At 42.6% G+C, this 15,448-nt stretch overlaps 1 pseudogene; it reads left to right on the top strand.

Annotated features, from left to right (window-relative positions):
* LOC115193081 (tripartite motif-containing protein 16-like) overlaps positions 1-15,448 on the top strand; it is a 38,364-nt pseudogene that overhangs the window by 9,176 nt on the left and 13,740 nt on the right.

Raw genomic sequence — 15,448 nt, 5'->3', positions numbered from 1 at the left:
TCCCTCTCTCTCTCTGTGTCCCTCTCTCTCTCTGTGTCCCTCTCTTTCTCTTTGTCCTTCTTTGTCCCTCTCTTTCTCTTTGTCCCTCTCTCTCTTTGTCTCTCTCTGTGTCCCTGTCTCTGTGTCCCTCTCTCTGTGTCCCTCTCTCTGTGTCCCTCTCTCTGTGTCCCTCTCTCTCTGTGTCTCTCTCTCTCTGTCCCTCTCTCTCTCTGTCCCTCTCTCTCTCTGTCTCTCTGTCCCTCTCTCTCTCTGTCCCTCTCTCTCTCTGTCCCTCTCTTTCTGTCTTTTCTATTTGTCCCTCTTTGTCCCTCTTTTTCCCTCTCTCTCTGTCCCTCTCTGTCTCTGTCCCTCTCTCTCTCTTTGTCCTTCTTTGTCCCTCTCTCTCTTTGTCTCTCTTTGTCCCTCTCTCTCTTTGTCCCTCTTTGTCCCTCTCTCTCTTTGGCCCTCTTTGTCCCCGTCTCTCTTTGTCCCTCTCTCTTTGTCCCTCTCTCTTTGTCCCTCTCTCTTTGTCCCTCTCTCTTTGTCCCTCTCTCTGTCTCTTTCTCTATCTCTATCTCTCTCTCTGTCCCTCTTTCTCTTTGTCTCTCTTTGTCCCTCTCTCTTTGTCCCTCTCTCTGTGTCCCTCTCTCTGTGTCCCTCTCTCTGTGTCCCTCTCTCTCTGTCCCTCTTTCTCTTTGTCCCTATTTTTCCCTCTGTCTCTGTCCCGCTCTGTCTCTGTCCCGCTCTCTCTGTCCCTCTCTGTCTCTGTCCCTCTCTGACTGTCCCTCTCTCTCTCATTGTCCTTCTTTGTCCATCTCTCTCTTTGTCCCTCTTTGTCCCTCTCTCTCTTTGTCCCTCTTTGTCCCTCTCTCTCTTTGTCCCTCTTTGTCCCTCTCTCTCTTTGTCCCTCTTTGTCCCTCTCTCTCTTTGTCCCTCTTTGTCCCTCTCTCTCTTTGTCCCTTTTTGTCCCTCTCTCTCTTTGTCCCTCTTTGTCCCTCTCTCTCTTTGTCCCTCTTTGTCCCTCTTTGTCCGTCTTTGTCCCTCTCTCTGTCCCTCTCTCTCTCTGTGTCCCCCTCTCTCTCTGTCCCTCTCTCTCTCTGTCCCTCTCTCTCTCTGTCCCTCTCTTTCTGTCTTTTCTATTTGTCCCTCTTTGTCCCTCTTTTTCCCTCTCTCTCTGTCCCTCTCTGTCTCTGTCCCTCTCTCTCTCTTTGTCCTTCTTTGTCCCTCTCTCTCTTTGTCTCTCTTTGTCCCTCTCTCTCTTTGTCCCTCTTTGTCCCTCTCTCTCTTTGGCCCTCTTTGTCCCCGTCTCTCTTTGTCCCTCTCTCTTTGTCCCTCTCTCTTTGTCCCTCTCTCTTTGTCCCTCTCTCTTTGTCCCTCTCTCTGTCTCTTTCTCTATCTCTATCTCTCTCTCTGTCCCTCTTTCTCTTTGTCTCTCTTTGTCCCTCTCTCTTTGTCCCTCTCTCTGTGTCCCTCTCTCTGTGTCCCTCTCTCTGTGTCCCTCTCTCTCTGTCCCTCTTTCTCTTTGTCCCTATTTTTCCCTCTGTCTCTGTCCCGCTCTGTCTCTGTCCCGCTCTCTCTGTCCCTCTCTGTCTCTGTCCCTCTCTGACTGTCCCTCTCTCTCTCATTGTCCTTCTTTGTCCATCTCTCTCTTTGTCCCTCTTTGTCCCTCTCTCTCTTTGTCCCTCTTTGTCCCTCTCTCTCTTTGTCCCTCTTTGTCCCTCTCTCTCTTTGTCCCTCTTTGTCCCTCTCTCTCTTTGTCCCTCTTTGTCCCTCTCTCTCTTTGTCCCTTTTTGTCCCTCTCTCTCTTTGTCCCTCTTTGTCCCTCTCTCTCTTTGTCCCTCTTTGTCCCTCTTTGTCCGTCTTTGTCCCTCTCTCTGTCCCTCTCTCTCTCTGTGTCCCCCTCTCTCTCTGTCCCCCTCTCTCTCGCTGTGTCCCCCTCTCTCTCTGTCCCCCTCTCTCTCTGTGTCCCCCCTCTCTCTCTGTGTGTCCCTCTATCTGTGTCCCCCTCTCTCTCTCTGTGTCCCCCTCTCTCTCTGTGTCCCTCTTTGTCCCTCTTTGTCCCTCTCTCTCTTTGTCCCTCTTTGTCCCTCTCTCTCTTTGTCCCTCTCTCTCTCTCTCTCTCTCTCTCTCTCCAGAGTTATCAGTCTCTCTCCAGTATCAGTGTATCTTCAGACTTACCCAGCATCGTTGTCCGTCCTCTTCAGTACTTTGGAGATGTGAGTAAGACTGTGTCTGAACTGAGAGAGAAACTTGAAGACTTCCTTAAAGGAGAATGGACCAAGATCTCCACTACAGGTGTGTTGAAAACAATAAGAACATCAACTTTAGACCATTGAAAGTTCCCTACTAGTCATATACATGTGGAATATGGTATGATGATAACATTCCCTCTCTCTGTCAATGTGTTTGTGTGTCTGTAGTGAATATAGTGGATGTTTTACTGCCTCCAGAGCCTACCTAACAGTCTCTTTTTACTGACACTCCTAACAATCCCTCTAGAAATTTAACCTGTTAGAGCTAGGGGGCAGTATTGACACGGCCGGATAAAAAACGTACCCGATTTAATCTGGTTACTACTCCTGCCCAGTAACTAGAATATGCATATAATTATTGGCTTTGGATAGAAAACACCCTAAAGTTTCTAAAACTGTTTGAATGGTGTCTGTGAGTATAACAGAACTCAAATGGCAGGCCAAAACCTGAGAAGATTCCATGCAGGAAGTGGCCTGTCTAACAAGTTGTGTTTCATCTTGGCTCTTTTTATTGAAGAATGAGGATCTTTGCTCTAATGTGACACTTCCTACGGCTCCCATAGGCTCTAAGAGCCCGGGAAAAAGCTGAACGATATCGAGGCAGCCTCTGGCTGAAACACATTATCGCTTTTGGCAAGTGGCCGATCAGAGTACTATGGGCTTAGGCGCGTGCACGAGTCGACCCCATGCTTTTATTTTCTTTCGTCTTTGAACCTAAACGCAGATTCCCGGTCGGAATATTATCGCTTTTTTACGAGAAAAATGGCATAAAAATTGATTTTAAACAGCGGTTGACATGCTTCGAAGTACGGTAATGGAATATTTAGAATTTTTTTGTCACGAATTGCGCCACCCTTATTTACCCTTTCGGATAGTGTCTTGAACGCACAAACAAAATGCCGCTGTTTGGATATAACTATGGATTATTTGGGACCAAACCAACATTTGTTATTGAAGTAGAAGGCCTGGGAGTGCATTCTGACGAAGACAGCAAAGGTAATAACATTTTTCTTATAGTAAATCTGACTTTGGTGAGTGCTAAACTTGCTGGGTGTCTAAATAGCTAGCCCTGTGATGCCGGGCTATCTACTGAGAATATTGCAAAATGTGCTTTCACCGAAAAGCTGTTTTAAAATCGGACATATCGAGTGCATAGAGGAGTTCTGTATCTATAGTTCTTAAAATAATTGTTATGCTTTTTGTGAACGTTTATCGTGAGTAATTTAGTAAATTCACCGGAGGTTTGCGGGGGGTATGTTAGTTCTGAACGTCACATGCTAATGTAAAAAAGCTGGTTTTTGATATAAATATGAACTTGATTGAACAAAACATGCATGTATTGTATAACATAATGTCCTAGGGTTGTCATCTGATGAAGATCATCAAAGGTTAGTGCTGCATTTAGCTGTGGTTTGGGTTTATGTGACATTATATGCTAGCTTGAAAAATGGGTGTCTGATTATTTCTGGCTGGGTACTCTGCCATAATCTAATGTTTTGCTTTCGTTGTAAAGCCTTTTTGAAATCGGACAGTGTGGTTAGATTAACGAGAGTCTTGTCTTTAAAATGGTGTAAAATAGTCATATGTTTGAAAAATTGAACTTTTTGCATTTTTGAGGTTTTTGAATAACACGCCACGGGATTACACTGGCTGTTACGTAGGTGGGACGATTTGGTGCCACCTACCCTAGAGAGGATATAGCAATAGTAGATCTAAACAAAGACTGGGTATCTATCTGACTCCTCATATTTCTCTGATTTGATCTCTGCTGTGCTCTAATCAAAGACAGGGTAGATACAGTATTTGACTTAACTTGTTGTTCTGACTCCCCTCATTGGTCTCTGCTCTTCTCCCAGATTCCTGTCAGCTCACACTGGACCCAAACACAGCACACACACTCCTCTCTCTGTCTGAAGGGAACAGAAAGGTGACCTATACAGGCCAAGTCCAACCATATCCTGACCATCCAGACAGATTCACCAACCGGTGTCAGGTTCTGTGTAGAGAGGGTCTGTCTGGACGCTGTTACTGGGAGGTGGAGTGGACTGGTAATGTTTATACATCAGTCTCATATAAAGACATCAGCAGAACAGGGACAGATAGTGGATTTGGATACAATAACAACTCCTGGAGTTTATATTACTATAGAGGTGGTTATTGTTTCAGACACAATAATGTTGAGACTGAATTATCAGGCCCTCAGTCCTCCAGAGTAGGAGTGTACCTGGATCACAAGGCAGGTACTCTGGCCTTCTACAGTGTCTCTGACACAATGACCCTCCTCCACAGAGTCCAGACCACATTCACTCAGACCCTCTATCCTGGGTTTTATGTCTATGGTACTGCTAAGCTGGTTAAACTGTAGTAGGGTCCACATAGATACTAGTCATGCTGGTCTAGTCTATAGCTGAGCTGGTTAAACTGCAGTAGGGTCCACATAGATACTAGTCATGCTGATGTAGTCTATAGCTGAGCTGGTTAAACTGTAGTAGGGTCCACATAGATACTAGTCATGCAGGTGTAGTCTATAGCTGAGCTGGTTAAACTGTAGTAGGGTCCACATAGATACTAGTCATGCTGGTGTAGTCTATAGCTGAGCTGGTTAAACTGTAGTAGGGTCCACATAGATACTAGTCATGCTGGTGTAGTCTATAGCTGAGCTGGTTAAACTGTAGTAGGGTCCACATACATACTAGTCATGCTGGTGTAGTCTATAGCTGATCTGGTTAAACTGTAGTAGGGTCCACATAGATACTAGTTATGCTGGTGTAGTCTATAGCTGATCTGGTTAAACTGTAGTAGGGTCCACATAGATACTAGTCATGCTGGTGTAGTCTATAGCTGAGCTGGTTAAACTGTAGTAGGGTCCACATAGATACTAGTCATGCTGGTGTAGTCTATAGCTGAGCTGGTTAAACTGTAGTAGGGTCCACATAGATACTAGTCATGCTGGTGTAGTCTATAGCTGAGCTGGTTAAACTGTAGTAGGGTCCACATAGATACTAGTCATACTGGTGTAGTCTATAGCTGATCTGGTTAAACTGTAGTAGGGTCCACATAGATACTAGTCATGCTGGTGTAGTCTATAGCTGAGCTGGTTAAACTGTAGTAGGGTCCACATAGATACTAGTCATGCTGGTGTAGTCTATAGCTGTGCTGGTTAAACTGTAGTAGGGTCCACATAGATACTAGTCATGCTGGTGTAGTCTATAGCTGAGCTGGTTAAACTGTAGTAGGGTCCACATAGATACTAGTCATGCTGGTGGTGATGGTCCCCAGATGTGATGATTCATTCTACTCAGTTTTATCTACAATGATTTAACTGATTTGATCTTCAGAAGATGTTATGAATTAAAATTCAATGTTTTCATATTTTTGTAATTGCAGTGTTTTAAACTTGTACATTTCCATGAATCATGATGTATGGTGTTGATGTATATTGGTTGTCATTCAGAACCATTGATATGTTTTCTCAATTGGTCAAATTTTCCTTAGTGGCATTGAACAGATAGTAACTAAACTATATGGACTGGTTTCCTGGACATGGAACAGATAGTAACTAAACTATATGGACTGGTTTCCTGGACATGGAACAGATAGTAACTAAACTATATGGACTGGTTCCCTGGACATGGAACAGATTAATTGTGAAAAAGAATGTTCAATGTAGATGTCCAGGAAACCGTCCCTAAATGTGTCATCTTTCATCCTCCCATACTGCCCAGTCCAGCAACATTAAACCTGTCCAGCAGGTGGTGCTATTGACCAAACAATAAAACCAGCAGGTATCTTGACTTGCCACTCAGTATATCATTAATGTTCAGAATAGTACTTTAATATCATTGGAGATTGATGGTCTTTTTTATCCACTATCCAGAGTCAGGAACAGATGAAGTTAGGTCTGCTACTGTTCAGTGATTAAATATGATTTATGGTGATGGGAAATAAAAAATCCAACGATAAACTTCATCTAGTAATAGTTTTCCTTTGTTATTTATTCCAAGGTGTGTCTTTAACTTGTAAATGGATTGTGTGGAGGTGAGCTAGTGGTGTGGCTGATAGAATAGAATGAAAAGGGAGGAGGTGAGGGGAAATGGACAGATGAGGAAGAGAGAGATTTTCATCCAGGAGTTTGTGTCTCTGTTCCAAATAGCTCCCTATTCCCTGCGTAGTGCACTAGGCTTCTTTTGACCAGATCTAAAGTAGTGTTGTAGAGGTTAGATTGTTTCTCCCTGTCATTACAACATGACAATATGGTAATGCCTTTAGTGGTTTCCTCCCCCTTTTGTTTTTATTGTTATTTTGTAATGTTGTCAGGTTGTTCCTCTGTGTTCCTAATTACTGTCATCACCACAGCAGCTAGATAACTGTGTTATACATCCTGGGGTTTACCCAGGACCTCATCCAGTATTACTGTCTTTACCACAGCAGCTAGATAACTGTGGTCTACATCCTGGGGTTTACCCAGGACCTCCTCCAGTATAACTGTCATCACCACAGCAGCTAGATAACTGTGTTCTACATCCTGGGGTTTACCCAGGACCTCCTCCAGCATTACTACCATCTCCACAGCAGCCATCTCCTTTACAGCATCAGTAACTCCTTTACAGCATCAGTATCTCCTTTACAGCACCAGTATCTATTTTACAGCATCAGTATCTCTTTTACAGCATCAATATCTCCTTTACAACATCAGTAACTCCTTTACAACATCAGTAACTCCTTTAAAACATCAGTAACTCCTTTACAGCATCAGTAACTCCTTCACAGCATCAGTATCTCCTTTACAGCATCAGTATCTCCTTTACAGCATCAGTAACTCCTTTACAGCATCAGTAACTCCTTTGCAGCATCAGTATCTCCTTTTACAGCATCAGTAACTCCTTTACAGCGTCAGTAACTCATTTCAGGAATGCAAACATCCTGTCATTGAGGCACATTTTCAAGTCCTTGGACACCCAGGGCTTGTTGTTGGGAAATACTCAGACAGTTGTTTTAATGACAGTATCCTCACAGAACTGAATGTATGATGTGATGCTGTCTGTCAACTCGTGGGGATCCCTGTACCAGTCAAATCACACCACCCAGTCTGTGACGTCAAAGCAATCCTTGAGCTCCTCCCTACTCTCCTCTGTCCAGACCTGAATGGATTTCTCTACAGTTTTTTTGTGTTTCACCTGCATCTCGGTAGGAGATTGATAAGGTTATGGTCTGATTTCCCGATTGTTTGCCTTGTATGCGTCCTCTACGTTTCCATAACACAGATCCAGGAGGAGAGTTGAGTGAGTTGGACAGGTGACACTGTTGCAGAGTGGGTCAGGGAGGGAGGGAGAGCCTATTAAAATCCACAAGCACAAAATCTAATCAAATCGAAGTTTATTTGTATTATTATTATATTATAATATAATATAATATTATTATAAAAATGTATTTATTTTGTTTTATTTGTCAAGTGCACCGAATACAATAGGTGTAGACCTTACAGTGAAATGCTTACTTACAGGCTCTAATCAATAGTGGGAAAAAAAGGTATGTGTGTGTGTGTGTGTGTGTGTGTGTGTGTAGGTAAGTAAAGAAATAAAACAACAGTAAAAAGACATTTGAAAATAGAGTAGCAAGGCTATATACAGACACCGGTTAGTCAGGCTTATTGAGGTAGTATGTACATGTGGTTAACTTCTTGCCTCTAGGGGTTCTAGCGGAACCCCGTTCCGCCAGCGGAACCCCTAGCCAACAGCCAATGGGATCGCACGGCGCGAAATACAGAAACTACTAAAATACCACAATTCAATTTTCTCAAACAATCAACTATTTTACACCATTTTAAAGATAAGACTCTCGTTAATCTAACCACATTGTCTGATTTCAAAAAGACTTTACAGCGAAAGCAAAACATTAGATTATGTTAGGAGAGTACATAGACACAAATAATCACACAGCCATTTTCAAAGCAGGGAAATATGTCACAGAAACCGAATAAAAGCTAAATTATGCACTGTCATGACGTTGGCCTGTGGGTAAGGTTTATGACCCCCCCCCCATAAATACCCTTCTCCCTTCCCCTCTCTCTCTGACCCTACTGAAGGACTTGAATAGCCTGTGTTAAATATAGAGAGTCTGGGAACATCAAACAAATGGGGAAAAGGAACCATATTTTGGTAATAAAACCAGTTGGAAATATGCTTTGGAACGTAATGAGGATGGATTTCATTTCAGTTGTTATCTGAGACATTATGACTGATGACAGGACGACATAAACTGTACCTGGGAAAGTATCCACCCTCTAGTTATCAGAGTCACATGGAATTGTTATGCAATTGAAATGTTTGATATTGAAATTGTTTGTTAGGAGATTAAATGTAATTTTAGCTTCCAAATGAGAGAATTGGGTTTTCATAAGGAAAGTGCCCTGCTTGATCAGTGGCCCAACCCTGTGAAGAGACAGGGGTTATAAACGATGAAACACATCCCTCCCCCTCTCCACTATATAAGCCTTTGATGAAAAGATAACCAGGTGGTTCCAGTACGTGAGGTCTGCAGCCTCTACGTTAGAAGGACACACATGTCAAGGACAGAACTAAGCCAACCTCGGCGTGAGCTATGGTATGAACTGGTATGAACTTTGAGCTTATTCACTACAGAAGTGATACTTCCTAGCCGTTGAGTTAGCAGCTGCCGCTGTAGACGGGGGCTAGGAAAGGACGGACGACGGATCCAGTCTAACAGACGGACGAAGATACCACCACGTATCCAATTTACCACCAGAGACATTCTTCCGAGTTTACAGGAAGATCTGTTGGCCAACCCGGCCAGCATCTACGACCAATCTACCGAAGCGCAGCTCAGAGTAAATATTTATTGCATCTTCCTTTTCCAAATGGGCGGTAATTTAGAATGCATAAGATAATGTAGTTACGATAGCATAGCTGCTGTTTCTTTGTTCCTAAATCTTCCCGCTCTTTCATTCAAGCCCAACCCCCTTTCCTTTGTGTAACCAGCCATCATGTATGACATCATTTGTATTCGGTGTATTTGTAATTCTGTGTGATTAGTTTAGGTATTTAGTAAATAAATAATTAAACCCAATTTTGTATTGCTGATTCAACTTTTTAGCCAGGGTTCGTGAAGATAACCAAGAATTTACAACTTTCATTATGAGACTGAAAATAAGACAAGGGTTAATATTGACTACTATCGATGTAAAATATTACTAAGTATTTTAAGAGTTTATTCGGAAGATAACGGCTCTATAAACGTTCTTCCGTGGTGCCCCGACTTTCTAGTTAATTACATTTACATGATTAGCTTAATCAGGTAATATTAATTACAGAGAAATCATTTTATAAGTTAGCATGTCATATCACTTAATCCGGCATAGCCAAAGACACGACATATGGCGCCCCCTGTGAGGACTCTAAAACTAAGACGCACGTTGGGTCAATTTGATAAACATATTGGAGCCCCCGTGCAAGGAATCTAAAATAGGATGAAGCTTTCATTTTGATTCAGCCTATATAAAATTGAAAAGCAGATTACATAATATACCGAGTTGATTATATACATTATGGGAATTGTAGACCGGAATTATTGGTGCGTGTGTGCTCTGGAGTATCGCCTCCGTGTTGTGCTCTGAGGTAGTCAGTGGCGAGCATAAGCTATCTGAGAAATAGACTGTTTGGCCAAACGCTGGGCTATTTCTGCCTCTCGCGTTTCAGACGCGTGTTGGCTAGGTCATTATTAATTTCTCGAGCGAGGACAAAGAGCCAGCCGATTTGAAATTTAGGAGATATTAGCTTGACCAGCGATAAGTATCTCTCTGTCTCTCTCGCGTTTCGATGCGAGTAGACCACGGTGCATTTCGATTGTTGCCGCGAGTTCCGGTTAAAACATTGTCAAATATCGCCAAAAAGGGTTTGAACATAATACGTTATAAGTAAAACCTTTCCCTTGCCAAGGGAATCCTATGTTGAGCATTTTTCAGGCATCAAGTAGCATTAGCTTGCTCCAGATGCTAAGCTAACAAAAGGGAAATCAGCCATTTTGTTTTGTGCCACATTGTAATTCATCCGACTTGCGGAACGAAAGTCCCGCCCTGGGTACTTCCATTCGATTTCAGTGTGTGCCAGCAGGGACCTCTGAAGAGTCACCAGTACTTTACTTCAAGTAGAATTAGTCAGGTGACACTCAAGTCGTTACTCGTGATATCCAGACGGATATCGATGTCTTATTCAATTGAACTAATAAGTGAAATTGCCAGATTTACATTCTCAAGTTTAAATAATATCCAAATTGATGAGTTTTCTAAATGAGACATTGTAATCTTTTTTCCACATTAACCTAGATGAATAAACCTCTCAGGTTAATTAACCTCTCTGGGGTAAGTGGGACGATTTCGTCCCACCTACGTAACAGCTACTGAAATTCCAGTGGCGCGATTTTTGAATCGTTAGAAATACTATTACTTCAATTTCTCAAACATATGACCATTTTACAGCTATTTAAAGACAAGAATCTCGTTAATCTAACCCCACTGTCCGATTTCAAAAAGGCTTTACAACGAAAGCAAAACATTAGATTATGTCAGCAGAGTGCCCAGCCAGAAAAAATCAGACAGCCATTTTTCAAGCTAGCATATAATGTCACACAAACCCAAACCACAGCTAAATGCAGCACTAACCTTTGATGATCTTCATCAGATGACACACCTAGGACATTGTGTTATACAATACATGCATGTCTGTTCAATCAAGTTCATATTTATATCAAAAAACAGCTTTTTGCATTAGCATGTGACGTTCAGAAAACGCATAACCCCCGGCAAACTTCCGTTGAATTTACTAACAGTTTGCTAAATTACTCACGATAAACGTTCACAAAAAGCATAACAATTATTTTAAGAATTATAGATACATTACTCCTCTATGCACTCGATATGTCCGATTTTAAAATAGCTTTTCGGATGAAGCACATTTTGCAATAATCTAAGTACATAGCCCGGCATTACAGGGCTAGCTATTTAGATACCCACCCAGGTCAGCCTCCACCAAAATCACATTTCCTATAAGAAAAATGTTCTTACCTTGCTTGTTCTTCATCAGAATACACTGCCAGGACTTCTACTTCAATAACAAATGTTGGTTTGGTCCCAAATAATCCATCGTTATATCCAAACAGCGACGTTTTGTTCGTGAGTTCTAGAATGCTTCTTCACGGTCCCGCGCATGGCGCATTGGCGTGTCAAAAATGTCTAAATATTCCATTACCGTACTTCGAAGCATGTCAACCGCTGTTTAAAACCAATTTTTATGCCATTTATGTCGTAGAGAAGTGATAATATTCCAACCGGGAGTATGCATTGAGCCTAAACAGCCGAATAAAATTTCTCCTCGGGAGCGACTCATGCACGCGCCTCATTCAAAGGTCCTCTGAGCATCCACTTACAAAAGGCGATAATCTGTTTCAACCTGAGGCTCCCTCGTAAACCTTCAGGTTTTTCGCGGGCTCTGAGAGCCTATTGGAGCCCTGGGAATTGTCACGTTACAGCTAAGATCCTTACTTTTCAATAAAAAGATGCAAGACGCACGACTCCTTGTCAGACAGGGTACTTCCTGCTTGAAACCTTGTCAGGTTTTTGCCTGCCATAGGAGTTCTGTTATACTCACAGACACCATTCAAACAGTTTTAGAAAATTCAGAGTGTTTTCTATCCAAACCTGAACAATAATATGCATATTCTAGCTTCTGAGTTGGTGTAGGAGGCAGTTAAAAATGGGAACATATTTTTTCCAAAATTCTCAATACTGCCCCCTAGCCCAGACAGGTTAAAGTTTAAATCCCAAATAGCCTATACAGGTTTGATTTATCATTAAAATTGATCAATCAGTAAAATTTGGTTTTTGCAAAACCCATTCAGTAATCCAGTACTGACAGAAGTCCCGCCCCAGCGGGAATCCCATGTGGCTTCGGCCCAAGGAAGAAGTGTACCATAGTGGGGAGTGTTCCCAACATTTAATCTACTGTTTACACTTATGATATCCAATCAATGGAGATTGTATGGATTATCATCTCATTCAATTTAATAAATTAAATTGTTGAACAAACCTTAATGTTCTTGCAATCAAATGAGACACTTTTTAAATTTTCCACATTAACCTAGATGAATAAACCTCTCAGGTTAATTAAAGTTTAAATCCCAAATAGCCTATACAGGTTTGATTTATCAATAAAATGGATCAATCAGTAAAATTTGGTTTTTGCAAAACCCATTCAGTAATCCAGTACTGACAGAAGTCCCGCCCCAGTGGGAATCCCATGTGGCTTCGGCCCAAGGAAAAAGTGTACCATAGTGGGGAGTGTTCCCAACATTTGATCGACTGTTTACACTTATGAAATCCAATCAATGGAGATTGTATGGATTATCGTCTCATTCAATTTAATAAGTTAAATTGTTGAACATACCTTAATGTTCTTCCAATCAAATGAGACACTTTTAAAACTTCTCATATTAACCTGGATGAAGCACCCTCAGGTTAATTCAAGTTTAATACCCAGATAGCCTACCCACGTAGGATTAATCATTGGCATTGATTAATTCATTCAATTTGCTTTTGCAAATTCATTCACATCCAACTTCCACATTACTGGTACAGTACTGATGGTTTGTCAACATCTATAAATAGATTAAACTTGTCTTTGCAGCTTCCAATGAATTCCAAACCCAAACATAAAACAAAAAAAAAAATAGGAACATTTTTCCTCTAAATTTTTCTAATAATGTGCAAGCTACCAAAGGAGGTGGCCACCACTCCTCCGCTAATTAGTGAACCTCAACCCATAAAAGGATCGATCTCTGACCTCAGCAGGGATACCAACCCTAATTATGACATTAGCGAAAACACAGCCGAAATTGCGAACGCTCTCCACAATCAACCATCAAACACAGGCTTTGTGACGGTTCTCTCCACTTTAGCACTTATGTATCGCCATCAAAGGTTGGCATCGATCCAATACCACAGTGCACAGCTGAAGCACGTGCAAGACATGGCTAACATGAGGGCAAAGGTGGAGAGAACTGAGCAACTATTGACAAAAGCAGGAAATGAAAACATTCTGCTAGTCGAGGAACTGCGTTTGAAATCGGAAGAATTAAAAGTAATTGCAAATACTTATGACGATGAACGAGCACAAACTCTCCAACAAAATCGTCATCTGCAGGAACAACTCGATTTAGCCAAAACTAAATGCGATGTAGTCCACTCCAAACTAGATAAATCTGTCGAGTTATCTACAAACAGGAACGCGCAATTTGATAACATGCAGGCAGTTTTGTTGAACGTTACTCAAGGTAACAATGTTCTACTCCAAATTCTGCAGACCAAAGACGATCAGTTGATGAACACAATGACAAATTTGGATGACAAATCAGCAGAACTTATTGAAGTCGCTGACCAAATGAATGATGAGAGAACTCAGGTGATGAGGATGGAAATATTGATTTCTAAGCAAGCAGAGGAAATCTCATCACTGAATCTCTCGCTCTGTACTCGAGACCTCTATCTGCAAACCATGACAGATAAGTTTGAGACGGAAAGGAGCAGAGGTGACACTCACGTGTCAAAATCGGTACTCTAAGCGCTCAAGTGGACTCTGCAATGCAGCAGAAGACCACACTTAGGTACCATCTGGAGGAAGTCCAGAATGGTCACGCTCTACAGCATGACTACCCATCCAAGCAACCGGAGTCCGGTACTCAAAGGAGTGAAGACGATAGGTTTCAGACATTGCCTCCATCATGTGTCCCTCAGTCTTCTCCTCTTGGCCATTCGGCACTGAGTAATATGGAGTCTCTTGGCCAACAAAGCCAAAGCTTGGCTTCTCCTCTTGGCCTGTCAGCCCCAATTTCTCCACAGGATGAAGCCAACCCTCTCCGCCCGCTTGGCGCGGAATACCTTGACAAACTCGTCAAGAATTTCCCCACCTTTGACCCCGTTCCAGGTCAGCCAAACGATACTGAGACGTTCCTAGCTGACATAGAGGACGCGTTGGGTGGCTACCCGAACGCTACGTGTTCTGACAGGGTTTACCTGTTGAAGCGAACGTCGAATAGACACGTGACGAGGTTCATTCGCCTACAACAGCAACACGTGCTAAATGACTACGCTAAACTTGCCACAGCTTTGAAATTAGAATTCAGTGGTTCTGCGACTCGCAAACACGATAGCTCACTGGCTAACACGGTCAAACAAGCTCGAAACGAACACCCACAAGCTTTCTATCATAGGCTTCGTTCAGCTTACTTTGGCCTACTCACGGAAACAGGAATGGAAGAGCTGTTACCATTCAAACAAATGTTTCTGTCGAACATGTATCCCACCTTCATTACCTACTTGGGCCCTGCAGCCCACGTTGGCTTGCCTATCTTACAACTCAGAGAGCTTGCAAGCACAGCTTTTGAGGCATCAAAAGTTCACAACGCTAAGAGCCCTGACCACTCGGTTTTGAAGTTTAACCAGGAGCACTCACTCCAGTTAGAGGGTGCATTATCAGGTATTGGAGCGTCGAGAGATGACGCACAACAACAGTTTCTACCACGAAACCATGATTCCAATAACCTTCGTGGTCGAAATAACTGTAAAGTACGTAGCCATCAACATGACTACCGCTACAATCGACCCGTTCGCTACGTTCCTGCACCCAACCCACAAAAAGTGTCAGAGCACAAGGGTAACAAAGGGTTGAAGGACGATCAAAACGTAGACCAATGTTCTCCCGAAGTCCCTTGGGAAAAAGACGTTTAGAAACCTCTTGGTGCAGAATCCGATCCAAGGAGATATTACGATGTCTCGACACATTCCATCAGCCAATCTGATTGACCATTCTTTTCATGATTTCGAGCCAGCTGTCTCTGTGAATGAGCAACTTCCCTCCTCCTTGCAGTCGTGCAATACGGTAGTTGAGATGAACTTCTCTTGCCCTTCGGACACTTTCGCAAGCACTGCGGCCGTCTCAGCAAGAAAAACATTGATGCGCAGAGTACACTCTGCTTCCGATGATACACCTTCTGCTTTGTTGGGGACTGTCACCCCTTACAATGACACTAATGGCGTCAGTCCAGCAACTGACCCGATGACTCCCACTGGTGAAACACTTTGCGATATCACAGACCGATATCCTCGTCTCAGTTTGCAGGTACTGAAGAGGTTGCCACATGCGGACGCG

Source organism: Salmo trutta, chromosome 4, assembly GCF_901001165.1.
Source record: "Salmo trutta chromosome 4, fSalTru1.1, whole genome shotgun sequence".
NCBI lineage: Eukaryota > Metazoa > Chordata > Actinopteri > Salmoniformes > Salmonidae > Salmo > Salmo trutta.
The sequence above is the reverse complement of the archived record's forward strand: the minus strand, read 5'-3'. Positions and strand labels throughout refer to the sequence as shown.